This window comes from Poromitra crassiceps (genome assembly GCF_964638095.1).
Source record: "Poromitra crassiceps genome assembly, chromosome: 2".
Lineage (NCBI taxonomy): Eukaryota > Metazoa > Chordata > Actinopteri > Beryciformes > Melamphaidae > Poromitra > Poromitra crassiceps.
Window position 1 is genome coordinate 36297460 of NC_139624.1, and position 24842 is coordinate 36322301.

At 44.8% G+C, this 24842-nt stretch overlaps 1 protein-coding gene across 2 annotated transcripts in view; it reads left to right on the forward strand.

The window, feature by feature from the left end:
- Window positions 1-24842, forward strand: part of grm8a (glutamate receptor, metabotropic 8a) — a gene marked incomplete at both ends in the record, with an annotated part of 1167224 nt that overhangs the window by 437620 nt on the left and 704762 nt on the right. The window lies entirely within an intron of this gene.

Below are 24842 nucleotides of genomic sequence, written 5' to 3' on the forward strand. Positions count from 1 at the left end.
ATCTTTCTCATTTTCTTTTCCATATCTCTCTCTCTCTCTCCATGACTTCTTCCACCCGCTGAAAATGTCAAGTGGGTGAAAACCATGTATTAATTTCCTTCTAAATAATATCAGACACCTCCTTTGAATATTCTCTTATTAACACTTTGAGTGCCACGGCCCTTGGGCAAAAGGTGCTGTACTGTGCCACATAGGCCGCAATGCATTTTAATATAGCCATATCATTTTTTGTGTTCCTCTTATATGGACAACCAATAGCCTCAATGAAACTTTGAACCCTTCTGTTTCATTTAAAAAAAAAACTGTGTTTATAAACCGTTCCATTTTGGAAATACACCCCTCTGAAAAAGAGTGTTTTCGACCGAAAAGAGCATGCTGAAATTAGTTTCTGAGATAATCACATCTTTATGTTAGAAAGACGACAGAATGAATTCTGCTTTGAGTTGAACAAACATCGAGCCTGCTGCTGCATGGGTGTGTGTGTACTGTCAATGGTTGTATGCTGTTAGTGAAAAAGAAACAATCCGCACACCGAGGAGCTCCCGTTTAGGTTTTTTATTTTCAACACAGCGTACGCTGTGTTGAAAATAAATAAAAAACCTAAACGGGAGCTCCTCGGTGTGCGGATTGTTTCTTTTTCACTGTAAGTACTCTATTGATCCAGCACCCAGGCCCAGTGTGGCCTTTTTTTTGGATGTGCGTGTCCCTACCTACTTTTTGCACTGTATGCTGTTAGTGCCCTCCGTGCCCCACCCCCCTCCTCCTCCTCCTCCGTGGTGGGAGGAGTCGAGTGTCTCTGCTCTGCTGCGGTTTGCTCTGTTTGATCTGCACTGAAAAGTCCGCTGCCTGCACCCCCCGCTTTTTTACAGCGTGTCCTCGGCTTCCAGCTGAGAATAATGTCACTTTTCATAAAGACGCTGGTGTCGCCGTGTCGGCAACTAAATCATATGGATGGACTATCGCAGCGGACACGGATGGGGCTCAATTGTGGCAGCAGATGACTGCTGTTCACAGGCACAGCTAACGACGTTATGCTTCAAGCATATCAATGGCGATTTCCGTTTCCTCATGACTTCTTCTGTCTTTTCTCCTGGCCTTTGTCTAATCGGGAGGGCACTGTCGCCACCTAAGGGTTCTGTAAAATAGGTTAGACACATTCAATAGCTCCCATGTTGTAAGAGGCGATGTAAGAGGCTTAGATCGACATTCCCCCGTCAAAATATGAATTTGGAGTTATTGACGCCATTTGGCGTCGCTGGCAGCCTACGGTAAATTTCTCTTGACGCCATATGGCGTCGCTGGCACTCAATGTGTTAATCTTTTTTCCCTGATGGGCCTACCTGCTTTTCTGTCTGCTTATTCATTTCCTGTGTTTCTCTGATAACTATTGTGTGGAATGCATAATGCCTGACAAGCTGAAGACTGACAAAGAGAGAGATAGAGAAAAGGGTTATTATTGTGAGAATTAGAGAAATGTTTATCTGATTTAGTATTACTGTAGAGGTAAGATTGGACGGGCATTCAGCTGAATATGAGTGTGGTATGGAGTGTATGTGCATGTGTGTGTGTTTGCTATTTCCTCAATTATCTGTCTGTCATCACTGTGAATGTCAAAAAGCAATTGGGTCAGGGCCGGGCTGATGACTCCTTCATACCGCTATAGGTGTTTGAATGAGTGCGTGTTCCTAGGTGCTTGAATGAGCGCGTGTCCCTACGTTCTTGAATGAGCGCGTGTCCCTAGGTGTTTGAATCAGCTCCTGTCCCTAGGTGTTTGAATGAGCGCGTGCCCTTAGGTGTTTGAATGAGCGCGTGTCACTTGATGAATCACTGAAGCCCATCTCACTTATTGCAAGTTGCTCTGACATTTACCGGCGGCACCAGATCCACCGCAACCGGCACTTGTGCTATTCCAGGACAGTAGGCAGACAGGAAAGGTGGGGAGAGAGAGGGGATAACATGCGGCAAAGGCCCACGGGTCGGATTCCAACCCGGGTCAGACACGCAAAGGATTAAATTGGTCAAATGTTGTCTTTTCTAACCTAATTCATTGGCAATGCAATTTGTGTGCCTTCTGGCATCAAATTGATTTAATATTGGCATATAATCAATGATGAAATATATTTCATGTCTGTCTCTGTCTCTCACTCTGTCTCTCTCTCTCTCATTTATTTTAATTTTTTTAACTAAACTAAGTTTTATGAGCTGTCACCACCCTTTAACCGGGGGACGTCTGTGTTAGTGGATTGGAGATTTGACTGTCTCAGAGGTGCTCTCAGGGTAGGGCAATCTTGTATCATGAGACACTTCAGAGATTTGGTCAAAAGTGGAGCACATGGATTTAAGGCAAAAAAACTTTATTACAAGACTAACATTTCAATGCCAGGTCAGGTGTGTCTGATCAGGTGTGTCTCTGATCAGGTGTGTCTGATCAGGTGTCTCTGATCTTGGACTCGCGTCTTGTAATAAAGTTTCTTGCCTTTATCTGTGCGATCCAGTACACTTTGGACCAAATCTGTGAAGTCTCTCCTCCTGACACAGACATGTCAATGACTCTTTATCTCTCTCGAATAATAATGAGCAACTTCGGGTATACAAGAAATATCTGTTTCCATTGCAGTATTTGCTTTCCTGAATAACGTATTCAGAACACACACATGCATGCATGCACGCACGCACACACACACACACACACACACACACACACACACACACATGCACGCACACACACACACACACACACACACACACACACACACACACACACACACACACACACACACACACACACACAGACACACACCACACCTCTCGCCAGTATTACCGTTTTCTTTATTGAGAAGGTATAGGAAGGCTAGGAGGGAACCGAGACACGGGGGAGAAGGTTCTGGCAAGTTTTGAAAAATCCCTTCTGGGTCTTTTTCCCATAGAGCTTTGTCTGATTCTGTTTCATTTCTGGAAAAGTTGGGAGAAGGTTGAGTCCCCCCACATATGATGGCATGCTTTGAACTAATTTTCTTCCAACTTTCAAAAACAAACAAAATTTGTTTAGTTTATTTAGTGGTGAAGTGAAGAAGTGAAGAATAAAGCAATGATAAAACACAGAAAGACAAGAGCATATAAAATGGCGTGCAGCTGGGAATAAAAAAACAAATCAAGATGACAGGCAAAAGCAAAAAATGCTTTACAGAATGTACAGCAGAACACAATGAGAAGAAAAACAATATGACAACATAAAGGACGTGTGTGACAGTATGACAACAACATAAAGGACGTGTGTCGGCTGGAAAAAGAATCACCTGCAGAGAATAAAAACCCATGCCTCATACAGTACTGTATGTTCCGTACTTTATTTGAATGGCTGGTGAACTTGGATAATGATGTTGTACAGTACATTGTAAGTGGATTTGTTTCATTAAATAGCTAGTTGGCTCATTCAGAATCAGGCTTTATTGGCCAAGTATGCAACACTTGGCCAATAATCTTCTGTTGCTTTGTCTTTAAATGTTTAAAAGTCCAGCTGTTGTTAGAGGGCGGAAAAAGACCAGTGGGGTTTGCTGGTTGTTTGTTTGTTGTTGTTGCTGTTATCTGGCTTGTTTACATCGACAGAGGCCAAGGCCTTTAAGCCGGATACATTGTGTGTGTTTGTGTATGTGTATGTGTGTGCGTTTGTGTGTCTGTGTATACGTGTGTGTGTACTGTATTTGTGTGTGTGTGTGTGTGTGTGTGTGTGTGTGTGTGTGTGTGTGTGCATTAGTAGTGTTCCAATTAAAAGTAGTTTTGTTATCGATCTGTTTAGTGTTGACATGACGTTGATAGCCTAATGAAAAGAGAGAGAGCGGGAGAGAGAGAGAGTGTGGCGCGTGTGTTTGTGTGTTTGTGTTTGTGTTTGTGTGTGTGTGTGTGTGTGTGTGTGTGTGTGCCACATAAAGGTAGAGAGAGAGAGAGAGAGAGAGAGAGAGAGAGAGAGAGAGAGAGAGAGAGAGAGAGAGAGAGAGAGAGTTGTTGAAGCATGGATTGTCTTTCTTCTCCCAGGATCCATACCAATTCACCTTTGCTGCATGTGGGGGGTTGGGCTGTGTGTGTGTGTGTGTGGGGGGGGACAATTGTTCCCCACTTGGATCTATACCAAGCCACCTTAACCTATAGGAGGTGAATGACAGGGAAAGGGACAGAGAGAGACAGAGAAAAGAAAGAAGTGGAGACAGAGACAGAGATCCATTCCAGTCCACTTGAACCCGGAGCCTTTAACAAGGTTGATAACCCCGGGCCTTCCTCCTCTTCATGCAGTGTGGTTGATCCCCGCTGATCGAGCTGCTGCCTTGCTGTAGTTGAAGCACCTCCCATTCATCACCATGCTGGAGTGCACTCGAACCCGAGCCATCCTGTCCTGCTCTGTTCCTCCAGCCTCGTCCCCTGTGACAGCTGTGCAGTATGAGTGGTACACATCTGCCGTGGTTTCATTTTTCGTCAGGCAAATACACTATGCACCCTTGACATTTAGCTGTGGTGGCCCTCTGTAGCGGGAAAACCACTGAAAACGAAATGTACTGAAAAATCATCAGCCAATCTTATAGCTCAGCCCACGCTCCTCTAAAAATAAACTCACAAATGAGATACCCACCATTAGAACATGCTGACACCTACAAAATGATAGCTGGTATTAACGTTAAAGCCCACTAAGTATTCAAGTCCATAGGAGTCATCTTAAAAACTACCGGTACTTACAAAGCATGTTTTTCGATGATATAATCACTTTTTGAAATATATTGTATATAATATTAATTGATGACATTTAGAAACCTTTTCTTTCTTCAAAATAGCGGAGATATCGTTTTGGAATTAAACTATTCAATCACAGCACAATCACAATCGCTTCGTCTGCTTACACTGTGTGTTTTCTGTGTTCACATTTGTGACTCAGTGAGGAGATCCAGCAGTGAATCTCATCTGTGTGTGTGTGTGTGTGTGTGTGTGTGTGTGTGCACAAGTATTTTTCTCATTCTTTACTTTGCTCTCATATTAGTTAAATTTTATTTTTTGTTTTATGTTTATTCAATCTGTTTTAACAAGATTGTCACATCTAAAAGGGGCACGGTAGCGCAGTGGTAGCGCTGTCGCCTCACAGCAAAACGGTCCTGGGTTCGATTCCCGCCTGGACGCTGTGGGCGCTGAGGGTGTGTCCCCATCCCCATCTCCTCAGTGCTAGGGTGGGGTCGGCAAAAATAGCCTTTCTGTATGGAGTTTGCATGTTCTCCCCGTGCTCCCCTGTGGTTTCCTCCAGATAGGAACCCCCTGCTAAAAACAAACACATTGTCACATCTAGATTAACATATTTGAAAATATTAGCTTTTGCGTGACCAAAAAAGTCTCGATGTTCATCTTGTTTGATGAAAACAGAAGCACATAGTAAAGGGAGATACCACTGATTTTCAGTGCTTTTAATACTTCAGTCAGAACAGTTCTGGTTATATTGTTAAAGACCCCCTAAAGTCATGTTTTAAGATACATAAAATAATCTACTTTGAATAATAATATGTGTCTGATGGTTTTTCCTGCAAAAAAAGTTTAATTATCTTGTTAAAATCTTTAAAAAGACTTTCCCTCCAACTGCCTAATTAAAATTTCAAAGCAACCAATCAGGGTTATCTAGAAACCATAACTAGCCGATCAAGTGAAACAAGGGCTTTAACTGCTGAATACTGGACAGGGATTGGCTCCAGTATTCATGATGTCATGAATCGTGCTTGTCGAAACGGGCCTTTTCACAGAGAAACTTTCCACTTTCAGCAGATGAATGTGAAAACAGCCTTCTAGTGTCAAACTCTGCACAGTCATCATTCTGCACAGTGAAGCTCAGACATCCAACTGAAGGAACAAGAATTACAACTTTTTTTACTTATTAATTTGAAGAAGTGTGGTAACATTATAATATAATATACATTATATTGTATATTTATAGTACATAAATGGGAGCTAGGGCTCTGTCTGTCTGTCTGTTTAGTTCTCTGTCTGTCCCACTGATGACATAATCAGGATGTCATACATTCCACTGATGACATCATCACTGATGTCATAAATTCACTCACACACAAGGCTACAGTTCAGTTCAGAGTTGCAGGAGGGGCGAGACCACGCAGCGGGCAAGCCTAGGAATGGAGTGTGTGTAGCGTGCGAGATGCCTAGTTATACTGTATACATTTTCAGAAAAATTACTTGGTTTATTTTTCAACATGTCAAAGTTAGAGTTTGTTATCATCTTATCTAACCCCCCCCCCCCCCCCCCCCTTTGTAAAAGTTCACTTTTAGGCAGATAACTCATTGAGAACAAAAACAACTAATTTACTGTCCATATAAATCTCCCTACAATTCAGTCATGTCACTTCACTGACAAAATGAGCTGGAAAAGATGGAAAAACTGACGAGAGCGAGAGTCTGATTCTGGTCATCAAATTAGTTATCAGTGCTGCAAAATCAAGCTTTTGGTTAGAGAAGCTTGCACACAGAGTCCCCAGTCCTCCATTCATTCAATGGGCCAGGCCAACCCTGATTTTAAATTCAGCCACCTCAAATTCTTCCATGTTACACCCCTTCCACAATGGCTGCCTGTGGCTGCTTGTTTGGAATTCAGAACGTTGGTCATGGCACACAAGGCTACAGAGGCCACAGCACACCTACAGCTCCACGACCCTGTCTGGTCCAACTCTTCCTTCCCTGCAGAAATCAGGTCATGGCCTCACCAGACCTCCATGACCTCCCCAACGGTGAAATGACCTGTTTGCTCCAGTAGTCACAACAGCAGTCACTCCCCCAAAGGCTGAATGTTTCTCTTAGTCCTTTCTCAAGCACTGCTCCCATACAAGCTCTGCTCCCATACAAGCTCTGCTCCCATACAGGCACTGCTCCCATACAAGCTCTGCTCCCATACAAGCTCTGCTCCCATACAGGCACTGCTCCCATACAAGCACTGCTCCCATACAAGCTCTGCTCCCATACAAGCTCTGCTCCCATACAAGTAGGGGTGCACCGATCGATCGGCAAGCAATCTGTATCGGCCGATTTTGACCCCAAATATGCGATCGGCTGATTGCCGATATTTCGGCTGATTGCCGATATTTTTTTATATTAAAAAAAAAAAAAAAAGGCCCTATCACTAATCAGGCTTTCCAACAATATAAAATACAATGCCAATTGGTATTATTAAAGGGGAGAAATAATCAACCTGAAATAACGTTTCCAAACTTTCTTTGAGGAGTTTATATATCGGTGATCGGTGATCGGTGGCAAAAAACGTGATCGGTGCACCCCTACATACAAGCACTGCCCCCATACAAGCTCTGCTCCCATACAAGCTCTGCTCCTTCTCCCATACAAGCTCTGCTCCTGCTCCCATACAAGCACTGCTCCCATACAAGCTCTGCTCCCATACAAGCACTGCTCCCATACAAGCTCTGCTCCCATACAAGTTCTGCTCCCAAGCTCTGCTCCTATACAAGCTCTGCTCCCATACAAGCTCTGCTCCCATACAAGCTCTGCTCCCATACAAGCTCATTCTTGGGCAACAGCATCTAGGGACGGACATTGAAAATGAGCTTAGGCTACAAATGTACATGACATCAGACGTTTCTTGCTAAATGTTATATGTATGTGTATCTGTAAATGTGAATTGTTCTGTAGTATCTCCTCTTCGCACATTGGCACCACATGGAGCCCTTAATTATGTTATATTATGACGGCGACAGCAACACTAACAACAACAACGCAGTGAGGAAAAGCCCTGGGAGGTTTTCTCAGCTTGGCATTCTGACAAAGGGATAGTCCACATTTTTTTAAAGTCTAATCCTACTTGCTATTTACCAATGATGATGTTGATTGGTGGAGTTCTTTCTCAGCACAATTCCATGCCCTTTCTCATAGTAGCTCTGGAAAGTTGGGGAAAAAAACGAATGCAAGGTCAATGGGGTCACACTCCTTTCTGTACAAGCTGACTGAGGCTCACTCAAATTTGTGCACTTAAATGTCAATCGTTTTTTACCCTTCCCCAATCTTTCTTCCTCTTCAGCTTCCTCATCCTCCCTCACTCAGTGTTTATCTCACTGTCACCCTTCAGTGTCTAACCCCCTCGCTCTCGTCAGGCGATCCTACAGTATAGCTGCTGTTTACAGTGAGGAAGTTCACATTCAAGGACCACTTGAATCTGGCTCCACTCCAAACCCTTTCTTCTGTTTGGCCATTAACTGCTGCGCTTCTCTCAGATCAATCTTTTTAATACTTTGGTACAGAGATTCCGGTTTTGGGCAGAGTTCCCAGTTTAACAGCTGTCAAAGCTGGCACTGAGAACTTTACATTGTCCACACACTTTTTTTAATCCAAGCTCAAACAGTCAACACCCCTATAATAGTATTGGTTCAAATATACTTGCTTGTTAATGTTAGCAGCTGCTGGACTGAAGCTTCATTACATTACAGTCCAATTTTCACAATGATACACATTTTACTTCATTTCATTAAACTGCTCGATGAAGAACAGACATGAAACGAAGAAAATGCTTTTGTAAATGACAACGTTTGATAGCATTCAGCTGTAGAATGAAGTGTCTCACCTTGACTGGCTGGTCTGAATGTGCCTCTTATAGACATTTTCTGATGAAGAAACTGTACAGAAAGCAGAAATGTTATCTGAATAAAACGCCTACACATGACGAGCATCACTGTATGTGTCATGGAAGTGCACATGGTAGCAGGGAGGTGGGCAGTTTAAAAACAATAGGTGACAGTAAAGTCTCTTCCCACCAGGATTTTATACCCTGAACACATTATCTGTATAGATACAGTCAATGTCTCGTCATAGACACTGGGGTAGCTGGCTGGGGGCATGGTCAGGGTGCGGTAAATCCTTTCTGTCCACTTAGCATAGTTAGCATTTAGCTGCTAGCCCGCAGCCCAGGCAGACATGATTCAGTAGTAAACGTACATCTGAACAGATGTCTATGTACCTGCTCTAGAATCCCCAATCCTGTGTAGAGCCACAGCACAGTCCTTTGGTGAGTCAGCCCATTGAGATTTTGTATTTTTTTTACCCCACTTGCCATTTTGTGGGCGTTCCCACACAGACCGACTGTATCTATGAGCTTTAATCTAAGCAGCACAGTACTCACACCCATTATGGGCTGTGCTCACCTGGTAGCACGCATACGATGGAGGTGGCACGGTCCTTCGCGCAGCCGACACGAGGTCCTTTGTCGAATCTCGTCTCCACTCTCTCTCCCCTCCTTTCCTGTCTTATACTGTCCTATCTAAATAAAGGCAAAAATGCCCAAAAAATTATCTAAAAAGAAGGGGGGGGAGGGGGGTTACGGGCTTCTTGTCAATGCACCGCAGACAGAACCGTCTAATGAGAGAATGTGAAATTAATTTGCTAATTGCATTAATGCTCACACAAAGATCACACAGAGAGTTTATTGTCAGCTCAATGCTGTATCGTTGTGGAAACTCGGACACACACAGGGTGAGTTTCTTTGTACATTGATGCGTCACATAAAGTCCAAATGTGAAAACCCTTTGAAAAGTCTGCTTCAAACTGGCAGCATGAAGCACTGAGCCAAACCAAAGCTGATCATGTTGCCGCCTTCAGACTGGTCAGTGCAGGACTATCACAGCATGATGATACAGTAGTGATGGCCTTCAGACTGGACAGTGCAGGACTATCACAGCATGATGATACAGTAGTGATGGCCTTCAGACTGGACAGTGCAGATCTATCACAGCATGATGATACAGTAGTGATGGCCTTCAGACTGGACAGTGCAGGACTATCACAGCATGATGATACAGTAGTGATGGCCTTCAGACTGGACAGTGCAGGACTATCACAGCATGATGATACAGTAGTGATGGCCTTCAGACTGGACAGTGCAGGACTATCACAGCATGATGATACAGTAGTAACGGCCTTCAGACTGGACAGTGCAGGACTATCACAGCGTGATGATACAGTAGTGATGGCCTTCAGACTGGACAGTGCAGGACTATCACAGCGTGATGATACAGTAGTGACGGCCTTCAGACTGGACAGTGCAGGACTATCACAGCATGATGATACAGTAGTGATGGCCTTCAGACTGGACAGTGCAGGACTATCACAGCATGATGATACAGTAGTGACGGCCTTCAGACTGGACAGTGCAGGACTATCACAGCGTGATGATACAGTAGTGACGGCCTTCAGACTGGACAGTGCAGGACTATCACAGCATGATGATACAGTAGTGACGGCCTTCAGACTGGACAGTGCAGGACTATCACAGCATGATGATACAGTAGTAACGGCCTTCAGACTGGACAGTGCAGGACTATCACAGCATGATGATACAGTAGTGACGGCCTTCAGACTGGACAGTGCAGGACTATCACAGCATGATGATACAGTAGTGATGGCCTTCAGACTGGACAGTGCAGGACTATCACAGCATGATGATACAGTAGTAACGGCCTTCAGACTGGACAGTGCAGGACTATCACAGCATGATGATACAGTAGTAACGGCCTTCAGACTGGACAGTGCAGGACTATCACAGCGTGATGATACAGTAGTGACGGCCTTCAGACTGGACAGTGCAGGACTATCACAGCGTGATGATACAGTAGTGATGGCCTTCAGACTGGACAGTGCAGGACTATCACAGCATGATGATACAGTAGTGACGGCCTTCAGACTGGACAGTGCAGGACTATCACAGCATGATGATAAAGTAGTGATGGCCTTCAGACTGGACAGTGCAGGACTATCACAGCATGATGATACAGTAGTGATGGCCTTCAGACTGGACAGTGCAGGACTATCACAGCATGATGATACAGTAGTGATGGCCTTCAGACTGGACAGTGCAGGACTATCACAGCATGATGATACAGTAGTGACGGCCTTCAGACTGGACAGTGCAGGACTATCACAGCATGATGATACAGTAGTAACGGCCTTCAGACTGGACAGTGCAGGACTATCACAGCATGATGATACAGTAGTAACGGCCTTCAGACTGGACAGTGCAGGACTATCACAGCATGATGATAGAGTAGTGACAGCCTTCAGACTGGACAGTGCAGGACTATCACAGCATGATGATACAGTAGTAACGGCCTTCAGACTGGACAGTGCGGGACTATCACAGCGTGATGATACAGTAGTGATGGCCTTCAGACTGGACAGTGCAGGACTATCACAGCATGATGATACAGTAGTGACGGGGGTCTATTGGTTTTGGACAGCGCCGGTTTACTGAGCTAGGTCCAAGAGTTGGGTGGCAATTAAAAGTAGGTGAGGAGAAAGAAAGCCTTTGCTTGTGTTTGTTTCTGTTGTGTCTGTGTTCATGTCTGCACATGCGTGTGTGTGTGTGTGTGTGTGTGTGTGTGTGTGTGTGTGTGTGTGTGTGTGTGTGTGTGTGTGTGTTTGCCGTGCCAGAAAACTCTCATTAGGATCGTATCACCCCCAGGTTATTTCTCCTGCCGGGAGACAAGATGGACATCACCATGGGAACCAGCCCGCACTAATTACAGTAGCTTGACTTTGAGATGATGAACTTTACCTGGCCGTAACCACCTCACCTGGCAGAGAGAGAGAGGGGTGTAGGGAGGGAGGGAGGGAGGGAGGGGGGGAGGGGGCGAGAGAACGCTGGTACTGGGGGACTAACGAGCTGGGGGAAGATTGCTCGCTCTTAATAACCTATACGAAGAGAGAGAGAGAGAGAGATCACTGACATCACTGGAGGTGTAGCTTGCTTGGAGATGATGAACTTGACCATGCACTAATAAGAGAGAGGGAGCTATGGGGAGGAGGTGAACTTTACCTGGGCATACAGTAATAACCTTGGAGAGAGACTTAGGGAAGGGCACATGGAGAAGATATGGGGGAATGTAAGCCGGAGGGGAAAAGAGAGAAAAAACAGTCAAAGATGCTTGGGAAAGGCCTTTCCTTGGTCGTAGAGTGACTTGGTTGTATAATGACTTGGTCATACAGTGACTTGGTCATACAGTGACTTGGTCATACAATGACTTGGTCATAGTGACTTGGTCGTATAGTGACTTGGTCATAGTGACTTGGTCGTATAGTGACTTGGTCATAGTGACTTGGTCGTATAGTGACTTGGTCATACAGTGACTTGGTCATAGTGACTTGGTCGTATAGTGACTTGGTCATAGTGACTTGGTCGTATAGTGACTTGGTCATAGTGACTTGGTCGTATAGTGACTTGGTCATACAGTGACTTGGTCATAGTGACTTGGTCATACAGTGACTTGGTCATAGTGACTTGGTCGTATAGTGACTTGGTCATACAGTGACTTGGTCATAGTGACTTGGTCGTATAGTGACTTGGTCATACAGTGACTTGGTCATAGTGACTTGGTCATACAGTGACTTGGTCATAGTGACTTGGTCGTATAGTGACTTGGTCATACAGTGACTTGGTCATAGTGACTTGGTCATATAGTGACTTGGTCATAGTGACTTGGTCGTATAGTGACTTGGTCATACAGTGACTTGGTCATACAGTGACTTAGTCATAGTGACTTGGTCGTATAGTGACTTGGTCGTATAGTGACTTGGTCGTACAGTGACTTGGTCATAGTGACTTGGCCGTATAGTGACTTGGTCATACAGTGACTTGGTCGTATAGTGACTTGGCCGCATAGTGACTTGGTCATAGTGACTTGGTCATACAGGGACTTGGTCGCACAGTGACTTGGTCGTACAGTGACTTGATCATAGTGACTTGGTCGTGTAGTGATTTGGTTGTACAGTGACTTGGTCATAGTGACTTGGTCGTATAGTGACTTGGTCGTACAGTGACTTGGTTGTACAGTGACTTGGTCATATAGTGACTTGGTCGTATAGTGACTTGGTCGTATAGTGACTTGGTCGTCATGAGAAACTGCTTGAGAGCAGGAGAGGAGGGGATTTTTGGCAGGGGAGAGTGGTAAAGACAGTGAGAAAGGGTGTAGGTGGAGTGAACTGAAAGATGGATGGCTAATAACAGCAAGAGACAGAGAGATAGTGATGCGCGGGCCGCAGTTATAACCTCGCTGACCGCGGATATCCCGCCCCGCGGGCGGGCCAGATCATAAAAATAAACATTCTGATTACAGTAATAGCCGATGGGCTGCAGGCGGTTGAAACAATGTATCATTCATTATTGGGGAACAGTTATATTAATTACGTTCTCTAGTCTATGAATGTATTTTAACACATTGACTGCCAGCCGTTTTTTTCTTGCTGTAGGTAGCTTCTGCCAAGCCGTTTTTTGAGGATTGTGGCTCATTTTACAAGAGCCGAGGATTATTTTCTGCTTGGAGTTTGTGAACATACAATATCTCAAAAGTACTAATAGAATGTGTACTTTCTCTGTCTAAAAGAGTTAGTTTGTAGAGTTAGTAGTTATGTAAGCATTAGCAGTTGAATACAGCATGGTTTTAGCATCAGAAAAAATATTCAGAGATAAACGGCTTTTTGTGAAATTCGATAGAACTGTCACTTTAACCATTCATTTTTGGCTCTCTCTCTCTCTCTCTCTCCCTCCCCCTCTCGCTCTCTCTCTCTCTCTCTCTCTCTCCCTTCCCCTCGCTCTCCCTCCCTCTCTCTCTCTCTCTCTCTCTCTCCCTCCCTCTCGCTCTCCCTCCCTCTCTCTCTCTCTCCCTCCCTCTCGGGAGGGAGACGCACTAGGTTTAATCCTAGTGAGAGGGGGAGAGGGAGAGAGAGAGAGAGAGAGAGAGAGGGAGGGAGGGAGAGAGAGAGAGCGAGAGAGAGAGAGAGAGAGAGAGAGGGAGAGAGCGAGATGGAGAGTTGCTTCAACTCCTCCCTCTTCTTGGCTGCAGCGGCCGTCACAGTCTAAGTGCTTTGCTGCTGCCTGTGCCTGTCTGCACGGCCGCTGTTTGAGGAAGTCGGCATGGACTTGCTCGCTTCTTGGAGTTTTGGTTGAGAGAAGCTTTTGCGATTCTGGTCATATTTATGCTGCGTGTTTCAAAGTGTGTTCCAACTGTAATCTATTATGTAAATTTGCAATCCCGCATCGCCAGCAATCAGCGCGAAAAAGAAAGCGTTTTCCCCCATCAATTTTCATGAGAATGGCTGGGGTGAGAATGGCGTGACAAGTTAAAAAAAATGCTTTCCTTCCTCTAGCCAGGAGAGCACTGTTGCCACTTAGTGGGTCGGTGGAATGGGTTGTAAACGTTCGGTGGCTCCAATAATTATATAAGAGATGTAAAAGGGTTAGATGCACAACCCACCGTCAAAAAAAAAAAATCGATGCCAAAAACGTGTAAACACGTTGTTGGCAGTCAACAGCTGGATTCTGAAAACGTGTTTACACGTTGTTGGCAGTGAATGTGTTAAGCTACATTTTTCGTCAGGCACATTCTTAGTCGCCTATTAATTGTAGGATCCCCAAAGGACCCATGGCAGTGGGAAACAAAACAATAGCCATGTGCTAGGTCGCTAGGCTCAACTTTTGGTCCATATATGGTCAATGATGTCACCCTCAAAGAGGAGTCTCCGCTGAAGATGTGTTTGAAGAGAAGACGCGTTCGTATTTTCCCATACAATCAATGAGGCAATCCAGTAAACTAAACTTAAAGCTGTAGCGTTAACCGAGTAAGCTACATGAGGGCAAGTGGTGGACTGGACATAATGCAGCATGGAAGTTTATTTGGAGTCTTGGACTGCAGCGATCGCACCAACGGCAGCAGAAACCGTAAGTTCGCTCCTAGCTTTTATAGCGCTGTGAAATGTCGGGTGCGCTGCGGGCGCGGATCTAAATAGTATGAAATAATTTGCCGGATTTATGGCGGGCGGACGGTTCATGCATACACGCGGATTAGGATGGCATAAAAGCTCATCCGCGCATCTCTACAGAGAGACCTTTGATGTTCTTTAATTAAACATCTACCATTACTTAAAATACAAAGTGAAAAACAAACACATGGCCACATAGTCCCCCACGCACCTACACGCACACACAACCCATGCACACCCGCAACACACACACACACACACACACACACACACACACACACACACACACACACACACACACACACACACACACACCACAGAACCAGTATAATATGTCCTCACGGGATAATAACCCCTCATAGCAAGAGAGGGAGAGGATGAGTGAAGCATAGAAAGGGAGGGAGAGAGAGAGAGGAAGTGAGAGGCAGAGAAAGGGAGGGAGATAGACAGAAAAGTGGCAGAGGGAGAGAAAGGGAGGGAGAGAGAGAGAAAGAGAGGGAGAGAAAGGGAGGGAGATAGAGAAGAAGAGAAGCAGAGAAGGAGAGGGAGAGAGAGGAAGAGAGAGGCAGAGAAAGGGAGGGAGAGAGACAGAAAAGAAAGAGGCAGAGAGAGAGGGAGAGAGAGACAAAGAGAGAGAGAGAGATTGTCATCTATCTATCCACTTGGTGAGGAAAGCGAAATGGAGAAATACAGCAACAATTTACTTGGAAGAGAGAGAGTAAAAGAGAAAAGGTGGAGGAATATTTTATATGTAATATTTTGAAATGTATTATGTAATATGAAAGATTTAAGTTTAATCGGGCAAAATGGCCCTTCAATTGAAGGAAATCAGAGAAAGAGATGGAGAGAGGCTGTCCTGGATTGGATATATTAAACTTTACCAGGGCATGATGACCTCCAACAGAAAGAAACTGAAAGATTGAGATAAAAAACATGGAGTATGACATTGGGGGAGAGAGCGGGAGAGAGAGAGCCAGTCTGTTGATTGACAGGCAAATGGAGAACTACAGTAAACGGTGGAACAGTGGGCGTTTGAGACGGCAAACTTTCCTTGGTCATGATGACCTTGGAAAAGAAGGGATGGAGAGAGAGAGAGAGAGAGAGAGAGAGGGGGAAGAAAAAACTGAGTTTAATCTAAGAACATAAAATAATATTTTACCTGGGCACTTCACACAGACTACCCGAAGTAAAGACACCGGAGCACTCTTTTCCGTCTGCACGTTTTAATAGAAGGGGCTGACTGACGTTTCGACAGACAAGTCTGTCTTCCTCAGAGTCTGTCGAAACGTCAGTCAGCCCCTTCTATTAAAACGTGCAGACGGAAAAGAGTGCTCCGGTGTCTTTACTTCGGGTAGTCTGTGTGAAGTGCCCAGGTAAAATATTATTTTATGCATATTGTCCTCCACTGTTGAGCACCAGGACCCTCTTTATTCCAAACCTGGCTGAAGCGCGCTGGACTCTATTACTACTTTAATCTAAGAACCTTTGAGAGGAGGTATAGAGAGGGGGGGTGCGGGGAGGTGATGGCTGATAGATGATAACTTAATCAGCATGACAACCTGTGAAGAGCAAAGAAAATCATACAATCGTGTGTGTGTGTGTGTGTGTGTGTGTGTGTGTGTGCGCGTGCGTGCGTGCGTGCGTGCACACTCGCGTGTGCATGTATGTGTGTGTGTGTGTGTGTGTGTGTGTGATGACATAATGCATGTACAACCTTGTGCAGCCAATATCCACGTTGCCTGGCCATATAGTGCTTTCTCGCAGTGAACTCTGGCACAATTAAGGGTGATTTTCTTTCACCCAATCACGTTCACTACAAGCTGCAGGAGCTATGCTAATTGACGGGTGAATAATGTGAATGCAAACAGAGACAGAGTGGGCTAGGCAAAACAAACAGACAGACAAATAGGCCGACCAGACAGAGAAAAACTGGTTGAAAGACTAAGGGGCTGTTCAGCATTGTTTTGTGTGGAAAAAGTGCTGCCTGGATCGATTTTTGTGTAGAGAAATAAAAAGCAAATAATGATAACATCATGCCGTTAACTTGGCAGCTGCTAGCTCACTAATCAGCTGGTACATGTCAGATATAATCCATACTGCCTTTCTGGTCACTGTTACACTAACTTAAATTCATTGATTACAATGTGATTTCCTACATGTGTTTTCTCCACCAGCACTTTGACTTTGTCCTATTAACTCATTCTCTGCCAGGGTCATTTCGGTCTGTGTGCTCCCAGTGCCAGGATTTTGAGCATATTTCCTGATCTTCCAGGACCCACAGAATATTCTGTGCTAGGAATAAAATTACACAACATATCTCACAATAAAGCAGAGACTCTCTTCTTACCCCTTGTAAAAAACTGAAACTCTACCATGTTTCCTTGTTTAGTTACAAGCAGTGGAAGTTAGCTTGTTTTCACTAAAAATGCCCTCCTTGGAACAGAAATAGAAAAAGAGGTTTTTAGTGAAGGACACCGTTTCAAGCAGAACTCTCTTTTGAGCCTTTTATTTTTTGCCTCAGTGACACATCAGACACATTATACAGTATTTGTTTTCCCAAATAAATAAATAAAAAATAAAAAATAAGAGAATGTATTTGAGGGAGCTGTGTCGGTCCATCCTGCCCAGTGAGCGGCTACAGAGAGAGAGAGAGAGAGAGAGAGTCTGGCCCCTGGGGTTTCTTGACAGATGAGGCTTGGCCGCAGTATTTATCAAAGTATGATAAATATGTGCACAAAATCAAATAAATAATTTACTTTTACAGTTGCCATGTGGATTTTTAGCTTAGCTTGATAAAAGCATAAACAAATGGAACGAACCCTTATGTGGTCACACTCACACACTCTCTCTCTCTCACACACACACACACACACACACACACACACACACACACACACACACACACACACACACACACACACACACACACAGGAATAACGAGTGCTGTAACGTTACCTGCTGTCACGTTACCTCTCATAACTAACGTTAGCACAGAAGATCACACAATAGCTACGTTAGTGCTGTAAACTTTGAAATGTTTATGTGTAGTGCTGCAACTATCGATTATTTTAGTAATCGAGTATTCTACCGAATAATCCATCGATTAATCGAGTAATCGGATAAGAACCCTTTTTTGTGTTTTCAAAGGCTTATCGTAAATGTACACCAAAAAATAAGATAAATCTCTTCAAATAAACAACTACATTAGTTTCTTTCTTAGAAAAAACATTTTTATTTTTAACACATTGACTGCCAGCCGTTTTTTTTTTGCTGTAGGTAGCTTTTGCCAAGCCGTTTTTTGAGGATTCTGGCTCATTTTACAAGAGCCGAGGATTCTTTTCTGCTTGGAGTTTGTCAACACAAAGTTCACAAAAGTACTAATAGAATGTGTGCTTTCTCTGTCTAAAAGAGTTAGTTTGTAGAGTTAGTAGTTATGTAGATATTAGCCGTTGAGTACAGCATGGTTTTAGCGTCTGAGAGTGAAAGCTGAGATAATCGCAGTTTTGTGAAATTCAATCAAACAGGCAGAACAGTCACTTTAACCATTTATTTTTGGCATCAGTGAGAGATCAGACATCCAAACAATATAGTTCCGAACGCCCTCTCCTTCAACTCCTCCCTCCGTGGGCGTGTCTAGTGGCTTTCAGCCTGCGTTTGTCACAAGCGAGTGCTCTGCTGCTGCTGCTGCTGCTGCGAGTTTGAGCAGCCTCCCTCCCTGGCAGCGAGTTTGAGCAGCCTCCCTCCCTGGCAGCGAGTGTGGATAGGTCTCACTCGTCTCTTGGGTTTGAGAGCCCCGATGAAGCCCCGTGCGACTCTAGGCTTTATGCTGCCCACCCAGTCCATTTCTGGAACCCCCCACCGCAGCAGCGCGAAAGCGTCCCCGCCTACAGTATGAGAATGAGGCTCGTTCGTTTCTGACTGTAAAATCGCCAAGCCATTTCCTTGAGAATGGAGGAAGCAGCCGCGGGAGGCGGCTGCTTTTGGTTGACTTTCTCTCTGTCGGGAGAGGACCGTCGCCACCTAGCTGGTCGGTAAAATAGATTATACACATTCAATACTTCCAATATCTCCATAGGAGACGTGGGGGGCATTGATCCACGTAGCACCGTCAAAAAAAAAAAAAACGATTTTTTTGACGTATTAATACGTCAATGGCAGTCAACCGTTGGATTATTTTTGACGTATTAATACGTCAATGGCAGTGAACGTGTTAAATTGCATAGAACTGGCAGTGGCACCATTCATCTTTTTCACCTGTCCTTACAAAGCTGTCCATAGTACGCTGTGATCCGCTGAAAAAGAGGTGAAATAATAATTAATATTGATATTTATTAGGTAAGTTCATAACAAAACTGGAGAATGCGCATTTACACACCCTAGACCTATTGCCTATTATTGACACAAATATCAGAATAGCAAGATAACAGGTCAGCTGGTGTAATAATTGGAGCCTAAAATGCACCAATTAAATAGTTGTTTGCAATCATCATGAGAAGAGTCGACCGGTCTAGGGTGTGTAAATGTACATTCTCCACACACACACTCTTTCTCTCTCACACACACTCACTCTCTCTTTCTCTCTCACACACCAACAGGCTAGTGTGATCACACACACACACACACACACACACACACAACGCTGTTAAATTAGCCGCTAACGTTAAAGTTAGGTTGAGCTTTGTATTTCTCACAGAAAACGGCAAGCCACATCAAAAAAATGCAGCGTGAATGCAGTTACTAATAGTCATATTGGCAACGTGGCAAGCCAGCAGCACAACTACTACTAGTCTTAATATCAAGTAGCAATCATTAGCATACATTTACATTAGCGTTGTGTATAGTTAACATTACGTTAGTAACGTTACCTTGCTCCGCTCGACGTAGATGCGCTGGTGGATGCGTAGACTGGATGTTTACGGTTCAGGTGCTGAAGCATTGACGAGGTACTGTTGTGATATGCAAGTATCGTCTTGCACACCACTGAGTTTGTGTCCTTTTTCAGCGTGAAATGGTCCCACACTTAGACAGTTTCGGTCGCTTTGTCGGCCCTGGTTCTTCCCTTCCCGGCTCCTCCTGTCTGCTTTCTCCGCCGCCTCGTTCCATTTTGCGGGGTCCGTCTCTGGTCTGTCTGCGATCATGTGTCCTCGCGTGTTTACACCGGAAGAGCGCTGTGCCACACCAGTAAGCGTCCGTGAGAAACACTCTAAATGCCGTGTCGAGGCGAATCATTTTGGCCTCGATCATTTTAATTATTCGAGTTATTCGAGGTACTCGAGGAATCGTGACAGCCCTATTTATGTGACACATGTTTCGCCTTGGTTGCTGGGGACGGGTGTGTGACGCGGTTTGACGCGTTTGACGTATCCATGTGATTCCCCCTCCCTTGAGTGTGACAGAGCTCTCCCTTGAGAGGGAGAGCTGGCAAGAGGAAACGTGAAGCGAGTCATGCCGGCGGCATAAGTTATAAACAATGCGTGACAATTATACTCGAATGTTGTGTGTGTGATCATTTCATCTCAAACGCGATACAAAAAATAGGCTACTTTTTACCATCGTCATCGCTCTCTCCAAGTGGCACCCATTTCTCCTCCTCCGATTCATCTGTGTCAGACGGATCAGAACGCTGTGAAGGGGAGCCTTCGTCGCCCATGGCGCTCCGTCGTGGAGCAACAGCAAAAACGCCGGCGTCTTCCTCGCCATCGTCGCCATCCGAGAACTCTCGGTCGGACTCTGTTTCGACCACAGGCTCCACCCATAAATACTAAACTAGCGGGTTCCTTTTATCAGTTTGACCTGAAACAATGTCACAGGCTGGGAAAGTGTCTGATGTAATGTAAACAGCCAAAACATAAAAGTACGTCCGAGTACGTCTTTGGCACAGAACGCCATTGTTAAAAGTACGTCCGGGTACGTCTTTGGCAGAGAATGAGTTAAGTGGCCTGCAAAAACCCTTCACGTGGTGAAAATTTGACATTTAAATGTTTTGATATTTCCATAAATTAGAAACTCTCCCCTATATATAACTTTTTGAATGATTTGAATATTTTAATCTGTTATGTGTCTAAAAGTAAGAGAAAAATGGCTTTAAACATTCCACAACATTGTATTTTATACAGTAGCCTTCCTCCAAAACCATACAAATAAATACTTTCCCTTTTTTTTTATTAAAATAATTATTCACCATGATGCACTAAGCCGGTGATGAAAGTAACCAAATCACTCAAAATCTCAAAATACCTGCAAAACTAATTTTCTCACAGACCACCACATATGTGTTGATATGGTAAACGCTCAGCGTCTGTGTCATTGTGATTGGTCGGCTGGGAAAAAGCGTTTCATGTCACCCATTTCTCAACTCTTGAAAGCACTCCGTTCTGACAAAAAACAACCAAACAAAAAGAGCGGCTGCAGCGCTTTTCTTTAGCAGCTGCCTTTTGTGTGCCTTGTGGCTGCTTCCCATTGCTTTTGATGGGGAAATGTGCTGGCAGTTGGGGAAAACATTATCATGTGAACAGCACATACAGTATAAATAGACGATTGACAGCTCATTTCTTCCCCTCATGGTCTATTTTTTAACATACATTTCAGCTTAGTATGGCGATACATTTCACATTAATATGTCTTGGAATTGTCAGTTTGAGTATGTTTTCCCCATTCAGGTTCCATCCAATATCATCTTAGAATAGGAACAGGCTGACAGGCAATCTGACAGAAAGTCAGACAGAACAGACAGACACAGTAGAAAGCCAGACATGCGTGCAGACAGACGCAAACAGCAGCCAGAGTTGAAGCTGAATTGAGAGATAGGAATAATAATACTTTGTTATTACATATCCTACGACTCCACTAAGTCTCTGCAGCTTCTGACACCAAATATAGATATTTTATTGTTGGGAAGGTGTTGCTGACGGAGATTAAATGTAACCAGCCTCAACGTGTTACTGTCTTCTCAAGAGACAGAAAAATACAAGCACACCTAATCTTCTGACAGACACACTCATTCTCACACACTTCTATTAGATCTGATGCTGTGTTTCTGCCATGCTATGTGGGAGAAGAGGGGGGGTGGATGGACGGATGGACGGACAGACAGACAGACAGACAGACAGACAGACATACAGACAGGCAGACAGACAGACAGACATACAGACAGGCAGGCAGGCAGACAGACAGGTAGGCAGACAGACAGACAGACAGACAGACAGGCAGGCAGGCAGACAGACAGGTAGGCAGACAGACATACAGACAGGCAGACAGGCAGGCAGGCAGACAGACAGGTAGACAGACATACAGACAGACATACAGACAGGCGGACGGACGGACGGACGGACGGACGGACGGACGGACGGACGGACGGACGGACGGACGGACGGACGGACGGACAGACAGACAGACAGACAGACAGACAGACAGACAGGCAGGCAGGCAGGCAGACAGACAGACAGATAGACAGACAGGCAGGCAGATAGACAGGCAGACAGACAGATAGACAGATAGACAGACAGACAGGCAGACAGATAGACAGACAGACAGACAGACAGGCAGACAGACAGACAGACAGGCAGGCAGACAGGCAGGCAGATAGACAGACAGACAGACAGACAGACAGACAGGCAGATAGACAGACAGACAGACAGACAGACAGACAGGCAGATAGACAGGCAGACAGACAGGCAGATAGACAGGCAGACAGACAGACAGACAGGCAGGCAGACAGACAGGCAGACAGACAGGCAGACAGACAGATGCATCGATACATGATGGATGGGGTGGAGACAGGGACAGAGGGAAGGATGAACAGTAGTGATAGATGGTTTATGGAGACTCGAGTGGAAGAATATGGAGATAGGGACGGAGATGCTGGTATACTGTGTGTGTGTGTGTGTGTGTGTGTGTGTGCTTTGCATAGATGCCCCTTTAAAGGGCAAGAGATAAGAGAGGTTATTGTGAATCTCATGCGCGCACACTCAGATAAGTAGCCACCCTGACGTCACCCACTGCTGACATCACGGTGGTTGTGGACTCTGGTTTTGAAGCCTCTAGTTTGACATTTTGGCCGCTGCCATCTTAATTCCACTTGGTTCTCACACGAGACCGGGTGTTTCCCACAGAGTCACTATTGGTCTGCAATCAGTGAGCTACGCGATCACTGGACAGGCAATCTGTCAATCATGCCCAAAACAGAATCTTTTTATTGTCTGTTTTACTCTAAACGGGTGAGTTACGTGAAAATTCACCCCCCGTACAGTCATGAAAGGTGAAATTAGCTATACAGACCAAAACTGTTTTTTTGAACAAGGCTGTGTATATTTTTGCTGTAAACTCGAGGATTTTAACATGGGGGTGAATGGTGATTGACTCCCTTTTGGAGCCAGCATCAAGTGGCCATTTGAGGAACTGTGTTTTTGGCACATCCGCATTGGCTTCATCGATCCAAGCCAGAGGTTGCCGCTTGTATATTGCATGCATATGGACACTATGGGCTCTATCTTCCGACAGGCGCTATCCCCTAATAGCGCTTTGCGCACCTGTTTGCGCTTGCCTTAAGGCAGGGAAGATAGCATTCCGCCGTACGCCAGGTGTTCTGCCGAGTTTTGCTCCCCCGCCAATCAGCCAAAAAAAAGCATCCCCACCTCACGGGAGCATACTTGTAATCATTTATGCAGAAATGTAACTGTTTAAAAGTGATATAATTGTCTGGTAGACATGACCTCCCTGATCTCTAAGTTAAAACAGCCCCGAAATATGTTGGGGATGCAATTCTCGGGCCGGGATGCGGAAAGGTACATGGCAGGTGTCGCAAGCGCAAATTAGAGTGCCAAAATCATCTGCGCCCCAAAATGCCTGCGCAAATGGGATTTGGACGGTCTTAACTACCAGAATTATTCACAGGCGTGGCCAGGCAAGGCTGGGCATTACGTCAATCAAAACCAATCAGATTCCCGTCTCACAATGGTTGTTTGCGCGAGGCATGCAATATGCTGTAATTCTCTCCATGCGTAATAGAGTGTACTCACTCGTGCGAGGACAGAGAGAACTTATTGACAGATCGTCTGTGGTGCCAACGACCCTCCGGCTTATGAAGCTAAATAGCCTATGTCCATTGTCCAACAAGTTTTCTCAATTCATTTCCCTCTTTGCGATGTGATAAAAGTTTCTCAGTGAGTTATAGTTTATTGCCTCACTGAATTATCTGCTAATACCCAATTTTAGCAGCATAATTTGATGTCTTGGCGTGGCAAGGCTCTGCCTAATGACATATCCAAAAGGAATTCCACTTTCCACTGCGCAAATACCTCTCTGCGCTGGGAGCGCAGCCGTAATCTCTGTGCAGCGCACCCAGCACAGAGAGGTATTTGCGCGTAAGAGGTCCTTTTCAAAGCTCTTAGCGCAAAGTAATTGCACGCTGCTGATGATAGCATAATGCCATCTATCACCACATTTTAGCGCTGAAATGCCTGCTTTGGCTTGTGGCAGCCAATGCCCAGTACAATTATCACAGGCATGCGCTTGTGTCCGCCCCCAATTTGCATTGCGCACGGCGTTAAACGAGCGCAAACGCTAAATTAGCGCTTTTGGGAAGATAGAGCCCCATATGTGTTTGTAAGAATTGTTTTAGAAGACTAAAGCTACAGTATTCACCTTATTCTTTGCCCACACATGGACGCTTCCGCATTACGTCATTTCGTAATAGTATTTCCGTTTGACTTGCCAAAAACCCTGCAGGCAAAATGGCCGTGCACACTCCGCTCCTAAAGTGGCAAAATTACTCCCCCATAAACTAACATATCTTGGCCAATACGTATGTAACATACAAAATAAAACAACCCGTAATATCTTAATTTTATGTAGAATGCAGAGGACATGTAACTGTTTAGTTAAACTTGCATTCCAGGAATATTGTGCTCTAAAGATGACGTTAGTGGAGTCGAGGCAGTTGCGTCCTGAAACCCACATAGGTTGCGTGCGATTCGAGGCGTAACCTATGTGCGTTTTAGGTAACCTATGTGTGGTTTGGCGTAACCTATGTGCGATTCGAAATAACGCATCCGAGATAGAAA